We start from the raw sequence: 10,834 nt of genomic DNA, 5'->3' as shown, positions 1-10,834 counted from the left end.
CCACTGCTTCTGCTGTTTCTATGAGGCAGGAGAGGATTATTGATCAGGGGAGACGACCTCTGACAATCCATCTGGAATCTAGATGATGGAAACAGAGACACTCCTCACTGAGCAGCTGTTTCTCTGCAGGGGTTAACATTGGACTGATTGGAGGAGTTGTTGCTGCTCTGCTCCTCCTGACAGGCTGCATCATGGGACTCATCGTCTGCTTGAAGAAACCACCTCAAGGTAAAGTAGAAACTCTCCTTTCCTCATCAGGATCATTGATGTGTGTGTGTTGAACCTGGAGGAGGGTTTGGAGTGGAAAAGAGTGGTCGTCATGGTAACCTCCTCCCTCTTTCTCCTGCTGTTTTTCAGGGTTCAGAGCCACTAACAGTGAGTACTTTCCTATTTCCTTTCATCAGGATGTTTCAGTGTTGTTTGATGTTCCTTTCTGTTGTTTCTGCCTTCAAGCTGACTTCTTGCTTTGGAACATGTTTCATGTGTTTCCAACTAGTTTTGCTCTTTGTTTCCAGCCTCTGAAACTTTATGAGGAAAAGATCCAGCCATGAAGAAAGTGAGTCCATCAAGTGAAGCATGTCAGAAATCAGGCCGTAGTCTCCAACACTCCAGTCCAGCTCCAGATGTGACATGTCATGAACATGTGGTGTTTGAACTGAAGACTTTGGACACATTTCTCTCTGTTTGATCTGCTGTGTGGACACAAACATGGATTCCAGGTTAAAAGTGGTTTGAATCCCACTAACATAGGATTCTTTGTCTTTCTTTGTCTTGACAGGGGAGCAGTGAGGAGCAGAGCATGTTAGAAACCTCTTCATGAAAGGAAGAGTCCAGAGAGGCTCCAGTCATTGAGTCTGATGGAGCAAGAGCCAAAAGAAATGATGGAGAAGTTGCTGATTGCTCCACTCTGAGCTGCTCTCCAGGACGGGGCTCCTTCCTCCCTGTGGATTGACTTTGCTTTGGTGGAATCTTGCTGCAGCTTGTGGCTCTTTGAGTGTTTGGATCAGATGTTTTGGAGGAGGAGGCTCCTGCAGCAGTTCTCACACTGACAACTCAGTGAAAATCCTCTTTGGGCTTCAATCTTTCATTTGATTCAGTCAAACTGTCAAACTAGTGAGGGCTTGGTGTTTTCAATTTGGCTTCACTTGATTTACAAACTTGAAAAATCAATCAATACATTGGATTCATTGACAGAAAGATGATTGAGGCCAGTTCCCATGAAAAACTGCTTGTTTCAAAAATATGAAGAGATTAATAATACTTCGTCCTGAAATGAATCACTGGCTACACAGTAGAGTGGATAAGACCAATATTTGTGGCAAATCGTGCAAATCATGATCCTTACAACCCGAGAGGACTACGGTGGCCCTGAGGTGCAAAACACAACGGCAAATGAGAAAACACGAATGCAAATGAGAAAACACAACACAAAAAGACAAAACACAACGGCAAATCAGAAAATACAACACAAAAAGAGAAAACACAACGGCAAATCAGAAAACACAACACAAAAAGAGAAAACACAACGGCAAATCAGAAAACACGAATGCAAATCAGAAAATACAACACAAAAAGAGAAAACACAATGCCAAATCAGAAAACACAACACAAAAAGAGAAAACACAAGGGCAAAAGAGAAAACGGAAATCGGGTGACATCAGTCTTCTTCTTCTAATGATTTCCGGCAGGCTGTACGCTTGTTTAGCGCAATGCTGCCCCTTCAGGTTAAGTAGTGGGTGACATCAGTCGTCGCTGATTGGACGAAAGAACTGGTCCGTCCTTTGAACCGGAAAGAGTCACAGTTCGCCACTGAAGCCCCTTTTCCACAGCTTCGGTACGGTTCCGGTCTGCTCAGTTCGGATCGGATATGCGGCGTTCTAGCCTGCGAAGCAGCCAGCCATCTGTGACGATCTGTTCCACCGGTCTCACCGCGACAGCAACGCAAACCTTTATAAAATGTCTACTGAACACCGGTCTTCACCGGAGGAGCAACGGCTGCTTTCCATCACTGCAGAGGAGGTTCAACGGAACCGAACAGTGCCGTTAGAAATGGAAAAAAGGGGGAAAAATCACCGCAAATGGGGAAAAAAGGGAAAAAACACCGTCGTCTCCGAGCGGCTGCTCTCTATCGGCTTCAGACCCGGTCAGCACCGCGCAAAATGCAAGAAACGGAGGAGAGGCTGTGTGGACTGTGGCTGAGATGGAGCTGATGGTAAGTTTTAATACTCTGAACTGTACAACCACCAGTGTTACCATGCCGCTATCTACCACTGAAATCTGAGGTTTTTGTCTTAAAAGTGTATCCACGCAGCGCGCTAGCATTAGCACGCGGCGAGGCTAGATAGCTTTGCACCCAGCCATGTAGCGTCGTGGTGTTCCATGTGGTTTGTGTAACGTTTCTGCAGGAGGACAGCAGTCGTCCTCCTCTGGGCCCAGGGGTGGAGGAGAGAGATGTAGCGTCGTCAGGATGGAGCATCCACCTCCAGCCGGACTCTCCTGTGTTATGAAGCTCCAGCAGCTGGGAGGTGAGCAGCAGCCTTGTTCATGCTGTAGATAATGCAGGAAACGATTCAGCATCTATACTGGTATTCTATCAAGCAGAATTCTATCAAGTATCACATTGATGCGTTCACCACTGCTGCTCCAGCTGGATACAGGGCCCAGTGTGCAGTACTATTGATGCAGAGTAGTGAAATAAATCTATGCTGCTGTTTCTGCAGCTCCAGTTGCTCTGAACTGTGGATGTTTACGCTGAACAGCTCTCTTCGTCCAGTGTTACAGTGAACACAAACTGGTGAAGTAGCAAAAACTGCTGGACAAACGACAATAGATCATATTTAATCCATTACAGAAGTGCAGAGCAGTCAGCTGATAGGTCACACTCTGCATTTACACCCTGGGAATTACATCCAGCAATGTTACTGTCCAAAATCGTCTCCACCAGCTGCACCACAGGGTCTGATGGGTGGAGGCAGGGTGTGGGTGGTAGTGTCTTGCTGAACTGCTCTATTTCCCCCTTTGCTTTTTACCCAGGAGGAGGCTGGAGCACCAACCAGACCTGACGGAGCCCCTGAGAGAAATTCAGGCTTTAGGTGAGCTGGGAGCTGCAGCGTGATGAACGGCATGTCCATCAGGAGGAGCAGCAGGAGGAGCGGCGTCTGAACCTGCAGTTCCTTGAAGGTGAAGCAGGGCAGTGAGGCTGAATCAGGCTGATTTGGCCTCTCAGCAGCAGCAGAGCCAGGCCTTCAGATGTCCCTGCAGCGGGTCTCTCTGCAGGTCCAGACCCCGAGAACCCACAGGAGTAACTCAACAACTGGTGGTGTTGATGTCCTTTCCAATAAAAACCGTTTTCACACCCATATGTGTCTGAATTCACTGGTTCTTGCTCAACACAAGCACAGCAGTGTTTTTGCATTTGGCATTTCTTTCTAAGTAGTGGTGCTGAATGGAAATGAAATAACTCCATTTGTAAGGGATGTACATGGTGGTGTTTTGAATATTTTACATGGTGATTATCATGAACTTCAATCCAGACAATTCTGCACTGCGACATGTTACAGTAACGGTGCTTTATGGAAACACACTTCAGTCTGACTGCAGTTGAAGAGCGAAAGGTAAGGTGGAGCCAGTATCATCTACATGTAGGGAGAAGCCAGTACTGATTTAATATTACCCTGTTACAGCTTTAAACAACACTGTCACTAAATACAGCCTTATAAAACAATTCTCCTGTCATCAACCAACTCTTCTGAGCTGGCCTCATGTTGACAAGCATGTAGTCTCTGCACAAGTCCTAAGACTGGTTTGAAACTAAACCTTTAACAGCAAACTGTTTTTTCTGTCAGAAAAAAAAATTATGAATTTTACCCAGTTATGAGCAGATCTGTGCCTCATAAAGAGCAGAATAGACTATTTATCTCACCATGAAGACATTTAGTTATGGAGGCTCATAGAACAAGCTGGTGCAAATAAATGAGGACATTTGCAAATAAAGAATAAGTAATCGAAATCAAAAAGAAGAAAACATTGAACTTGATATACAACAGATCTAAAATATAACACTACTACTACTAAAATATAACTGGAGCTATAATATATAGAAGTATGTACAGATATTGACTTAATACATTTTGAAAATGTGATGATCAAGGGTTGTTTTGTTTTGTTTTTTTGTACTACCCACACGTTTTCAGCACAGCGTTTTCAGCCATGGTGATTATAATTCGTGCAAATCGATATTTTAACCCTCTGAATTTCAGTCATTTATTCTAGCAGAGAAGCTGGCAATGTCTTGGATCCATTGTTTTGGTGTCGCTGTGCTCTCTGCTGATTGGCTTCAGAAAAATTAGACTTATTGGCTGTGTTTTTCTGAGGGCAGAGCTCATTAACATCTTATACAACGACGTAAAAATCGCGCGTCTTGCTGATTTAAAACGCACGTTTTTTACGGCATTTTATTAAAAAAACAGACGTTTTTTACTGCATCTTAAGGATCCAAGGCATTGGATTAGTGGCGAACTGTGACTCTTTCTGGTTCAAAGGACGGACCAGTTCTTTCGTCCAATCAGCGACGACTGATGTCACCCACTACTTAACCTGAAGGGGCAGCATTGCGCTAAACAAGCGTACAGCCTGCCGGAAATCATTAGAAGAAGAAGACTGATGTCACCCGATTTCCGTTTTCTCTTTTGCCGTTGTGTTTTCTCTTTTTGTGTTGTGTTTTCTGATTTGGCGTTGTGTTTTCTGATTTGCCGTTGTGTTTTCTCTTTTTGTGTTGTGTTTTCTGATTTGCTGTTGTGTTTTCTGATTTGCCGTTGTGTTTTCTCTTTTTGTGTTGTGTTTTCTCTTTTGATGTTGTGTTTTGTCTTTTTGTGTTGTGTTTTCTGATTTGGCGTTGTGTTTTGTCTTTTTGTGTTGTGTTTTCTCTTTTTGTGTTGTGTTTTCTGATTTGGCGTTGTGTTTTGTCTTTTTGTGTTGTGTTTTGTCTTTTTGTGTTGTGTTTTCTGATTTGGTGTTGTGTTTTGTCTTTTTGTGTTGTGTTTTCTGATTTGGTGTTGTGTTTTCTCTTTTTGTGTCGTGTTTTCTCATTTGCCGTTGTGTTTTGCACCTCAGGGCCACCGTATGTTTGAGAGAAAACTGATTTCTCCAAGACTGCCAGCTGTGTGCAGGGTCAGAGGTCACTGCTTGAGCCATTGACAGGTTTGAGAACGGTTCCCTGAGGTCAAACTCTCAGGATGATTATTCATGATTGTGTTAAAGAGAAAAGACAACCTTAATTTGAGGCTATCAATTTTTTTGACAAAACTGTTAACCCGCATAGCATCTGTTTTTTTAAAAAAAAAAAAAACAAGCTGAACATGGAGTTCAACTTGTTGGGATTGCAACATAAAAAAACTCATAAATTTCCAGTTTATTTTAAACCCTCCAAAGTGAACTGCAGAAAGCAGTTCTTTCAGTGGTTCCTCCTTATCAGACTGCTGAGGAGCCGAGGACCCTGAACAGAAAACAATCCAGAGAAAATATCAGCACTAGTGAGAGAATGGAGACGAAGGTCCACCAGTCACATTGTTTGATAGACAAATATGATAATATACTAATATGTTTTTCTCTCTTGAGTGTTTGTTTTGTTATAAAGTCCTGTACAGGCACTCGCCGCTCCGATCCACAGCCCCGATCCTCACGGCCAGCTACACTGCACCAGCCAACCGGGAGGGAGAAGCTCTGTCAGCAGCGGGAAGTGCAGACACACACACATAGGAGTGACGAAACTCAGATTTTAGCGAGAAAATTGGTTTTTCTATGATGATGACATGTGTGGTGATTCTCTGTTCTTCTGTTCTGCTGAGACTTTCCATACAGGAGGGGAGATGTTGTGACTGCGAAAGCAGTGGACACATTCTTGGAGACGGCTGCTCCTGGTGTGTGGCTGGCTGGGAGGAGGCTGTGGAGGCGGTGGGTTTGATTACGACGTGAAAACATCGGACGTGAAAACATCGGACGTGATAACGGCGTCCCGCAACGTGATGAAAAATATGAGGCAGCATGACCACGACAAGGTCAGGCCATGAACACACACACTGGGGGGAAGAGAGATTAGACTTTAAAGAGTTTTAAATTCCATACTTTTTTAGCTTTTGAATGAATTATGTGTTTTGTTTGTTTTATAAGTCACTAGGGAGATATCAGTGGGTCGACGGGCTGAACAGTCCTGATCAGACTGAACCAGAGGCAGCAGGAAGCCTCCATGATGGTCACTTCTCCCCCACATCACTGTAACCTGAACACAGGGTGTGGGGCTTTAGTGAAATGGTTTTAATTATTGACCAATTGCTGAGATGGGTGAAGAATTAAAGTGAATTAATTAAATGAATTTGTTTCAATACAGTTTCAATGAAATAACTTGGAGGTCACATTCCGGGTTTTCAAACTGAGGGAAGGGGGAGACAGAAGCAACAGGTTTATCTCGACCTTCCCCTTCGACATAACAAAACTAGCATGACAATGTTTTTACATGACTGTGCTACAAGAATTTGTTACTGTCTATGAATCTACATTCCTAACTTTGAAATCTACTGAAATGAATTACATTTGCACCCTTATTTGATTTAGTTGGAGAATTTGTGGACTAACTATAAAGAGATTACTCAGATTTAGCATCGACTAAACCTCGAAGAATCACACTGGAGCTAAATGCTAGAGATAGAAAATAAAATATTTGTCCAGAAGTCATGGGAGGTATTGAATGTTTTATGAAGTCATTGAATGATTCAGTGATGTTTAGTACCGACTCTTTCTACACCAACACGAGGAGGACCTGATGGGTGGACATTTTTCCAAGATTTTATAGAAATCAACTGAACTGTACTATCTACTACTTCAAAATCTACTGATTTTAAAATCATTTTGTCTTTTGGACCTCTGACGCATGCTACTATCCAGTCGTTGACCTGTCTGACCTGTCTGCTGCATTATTTTCACTCGGATTGGATCCTGAAAGGCAATATTTGCCTGCATTCACCTAAAGAGGTTGAAGGAAGCTTGAAGAGCCTGACACTGTTCTACTCCTGAACTGTCTCCCTGAGGGAGGCCACCGAGCATCCTGAGCCCAGCTGCAGCTGAAAGTGACGTTCCTTGGACACGTTCTGGAGGAGAAGATCAGGAGGAGAAGAACCGGTCCTGGTCTTCGGGAAGACCTGGACTGTGGTCTAATCTGTCACTACAGACTAAAAGAAGAGACGTTGTCTTTTCTCGGTCTGGCAGAATGCTGTCGTCACTGGATTTTTGGTTTCAGCTGTAGACTCTGTGTTAAGAACAACCACACAAGGATGTTTCTGCAGGACTGGAACAGAGACAATGTCACAGGAGGGTTAACATCTGGAGGAAGACTAAACATCAGCCTCTGGTCTGGGATTGCCTGGCTACAGACCGCCCTGTCAGCTCTATTCCAGGAGAAGGGATGGTTCTCTACAGGTATTCTGGTTCGGACACATGGATCACGGTTTCACCCTGATGCTTATTTCTCTTGCAGACTCCTGATTGTGATCCTGGGCTCCTAAATAGTCTGTGAGCAGCTGATGCTCCAGCAGAGATTATCAATGCAGCAGGTTTTGGTTCGGGGCGACGGATGCGTAGTACATGCGTCACAGTCTGCTGCTGGTGAATAAAGCACAGAGTGCCTGTCAGCAGGGAGGTCGGGTTATGAAGCCATGTTCTGTGGTTTTAATTTTACCTTTGAAATATCTGCTCAATTGAATATGTGTGAATGTGACTATGACTGTGTTACGGTTGACAAACACACTTACTAACAAACTAACATTGACATTGATGACTGACTTTGAGAACGACCAGATGTTCAGTGTTTTATTGTTGTTCAATGTGTTTGCTAATTTTAAGGGGTTTTCTTTCTTTTCTTAGTTTAGCTTGATTGGACACATCGCGGCCACTGATTGTCTTTTGCCTTCCTGGTTGATTGGCCTGGACCAGGATTGATTGTTTGGCATGAAGGTATTTCCAGCTGTCACTGTCCCATGGGTTGCTGGTTTGTTTAAATTGTACATCCATGACTGAGTGCTGCTTGGTGTTTCTGTGACAGTGGATCAGTTGGAAATGGTCGTTGAAACATAGGTAACTTAGGACATATAAAATAAAAATGACAATGCACTTGGAGGAACTGATCTTATTAATGTTTATGGGAAACATTAATATTGACGTGTGACACAAATGAAAAGTGGTTTTATTTTGTCTGGCTTTACTGTCTCCGATAGTGAGTTAGATTATTGTTAAAATTCAAATTTATTTTGTGTCTGGTTTTGTTTAAATTGAAATTTAACAACAGGAGGGATTGATGTGGAATAATGCTTTGTTTTCAAAGTTCTCAGGAACACAGTGTGAAGGCCGCTCTGTTTTGTCTGAAGTCACTTGGAAACAGCGTCTGCTAGTCTCGTGAGATCTATATGAGATGGCGTGGCCGGAAGTCATGCCAGAGTCGGGTTGGATTCTCTCCGGAGCAACAGCCTTGCTCTCAATCAGCTGATTTGTGTGTGCTTCCTCTGCAATCCTCAATAAATCCTCCTTGTGCAGCGTCAACACCTTGACTCGTCATCTTTGGCTCTGATTCACCAAAAATTCCACAACAACAATGTTTATTTTTTTTCCATACTGACCGAATAAATCTACTACTACTACTACTACTACTACTACTACTACATAAACATATTAATAAGACAACACTGGCAACTTTTCAGTAAAATACAGTCTCACACTAGTTAAAAGCCAAAGAAAAGAAGTGTCTTAAAGCTAGTGTAACCCCCGTTACAAATAAACATAGCACTTAATGATTGAGAAAATGGGTCAATAAATAGGAATAAATAACTTTATTAAAAACATTACAAAAACAGTTAAAAATGTTGTTACATAAATATTGTTATCATTTATATAAGTAATTCATTGGTTTTAATGTTGTTTAAAAAGAAAAAGTATTTTACACTTTTGTTTCGATAAAGTTTTTCAAACGCGCCCCTCCCCCACCCGTGCGAGCTGCGTGAGACGAGAGAGCAGCCGCTGCAGCACGGTGATCTCGCCGGCACGCAGATCAGACATTAACAGAAAGCTACGAGAAATACTAAGAGATATCAGCGCAAAACTCTTGTCTAACCGAACCGGAGGAGGGGTGTGAGCCAAAAAAGGAGTTTTAGCCACTACCAGAAGAGTTTTGGTGAGTTTTGTCGTTTTTTGCCTGTCTTTGCACAGTGTGCTTTTTCGTTGTAAACAAGATGTCTATTCACATTCAAACTTGATCAACACGGTTGAAAATGGCACATTTATGTTTTGTAATTTCATATTGACGTGATCTGAGCCAGAAAGTGTTTTATTTTATGTGTTTTGAGTGCATTTTGTGTGAAAAGAAGTTGGTTAAGCTGCACTACAGAGTGGTTTGGACAAGGAGTAGCTGCCATCTTGAATTTTCAGTTAGTCACGTAGCCCCGTGAGGCAGCTCAGTTTTAGTTTTAGAGAGGTTTTATTTCTATAAATGGACTAAAATTATATTCTTCAAGGCCTGTCCTGCAGGCCAGGTTTCTGATTCCCCCCGGAGGAGTTGGGAGAAGTTTCTGGGGTTGAACTCCTCACTGTGACACAGAGGCGAGCCTACCCAAGGAGCACAACTCATCGGACTGCACTACATCATCACGTGGTCCTTTTCTACACAGGCAACACAACCCACGAACTCACTGCCAAGGTTTCGGTAGGAGATTGACATTTTTTTCTGTGGATCCAAAGACTTTAAAGGTTCATTTTCATCAACGGGACACGTTGCTGAAAGGACATAAGAAGTGTTTGCTAAGCCAAAGAACATTTAGAAAAAGCTGTTCTGAAGTTGCTTTTGCATTTTGTATTGTTTTTATTTTGATTTTTGACAATTTTGTAAACTTTAAAGGTGCCATTGGTGTAAACTTGAAGTTGCAAAACTGATTCAAAAGGTGAAAAGGGTGAACATATAGAACATAAAATAGAGCTTAAACCCAAAATTAAGCAGTTTATTGTAGTTTCTAACTGAAAACCCATAGAATTACATGACCGGTCATCTGAACTAAAAATAGATTGAAACATAAAAAGGAACTAAACTAAACCTTTTGTTTGAACCTCAACTGAAAGATTAAGGTGAAATCAACTTAAAGGGTTCTTTCAAGGGTGCGTTAACTGAGTTAAGTGCCAGTATTTGTTATTTGTTTGTCTGTCAACTTGTAAATAAATTTATGCCGGCTTTTCCATTTGAATTTAACCTGGCTGTGGTTGTTTATTCATTCACTCACCACTCCATCGAGCCTATATCTGGTCCAGTAGCTTGATTATCTTTGCCTGATAGCATAGGTGCTACACTAGGGTCGGCAATCTTGGAAAACTAGCATGCAGCACGAATGTAGTATCTCCCCAAGGCTCCGCCCAGCTCCCACCCCATTGGAGGAGCTCCCGTTGGCAGCGAACGCACTGGATGCGGAAGCGCCGCGCGCGCGCACGGGAGCGCCACTCGCACAGAGTTTGTGATTGCCTCCAATGTTATTAACCTTTCTGACTGCCCGCACACAACGCGCATAGGAGCGCAGCGCGCCCGCTCCGCTTCCTTATATTTTTCACGCGAGCCGTGAGCACCGAGAGCTCCTTGGCAACGTGCGCGCGCACTGAACCAGGGTCAGTGCACGCCATTGAAATGTACGCGCAGGAGGCTGGTAGAACGGCGAAGGGATTTGATTGGTTCCTGAAGAGCGGTCCACGCCTTACGATTGGTCGGAGTTTTTACTGTCCTGTGGCCGCTACAGTTGTCAGATTTTTTCTGCAC

General features: G+C 43.1%; 1 protein-coding gene across 1 annotated transcript in view; it reads right to left on the bottom strand.

Annotated features, from left to right (window-relative positions):
- The window catches only part of LOC115385756 (class I histocompatibility antigen, F10 alpha chain-like), a 58,552-nt gene that overhangs the window by 84 nt on the left and 47,634 nt on the right, over positions 1 to 10,834 (bottom strand). Inside the window, exon 8 of the transcript XR_003931165.1 lies at positions 1,763 to 1,769. The gene's annotated coding sequence lies outside the window, so the exon portion shown is untranslated. The remainder of the gene's footprint in view (positions 1 to 1,762; positions 1,770 to 10,834) is intronic.

This window comes from Salarias fasciatus, unplaced genomic scaffold (genome assembly GCF_902148845.1).
Source record: "Salarias fasciatus unplaced genomic scaffold, fSalaFa1.1, whole genome shotgun sequence".
NCBI lineage: Eukaryota > Metazoa > Chordata > Actinopteri > Blenniiformes > Blenniidae > Salarias > Salarias fasciatus.
Note: the sequence above shows the minus strand (reverse complement) of the source record. Positions and strands in the feature narration are given on the sequence as shown.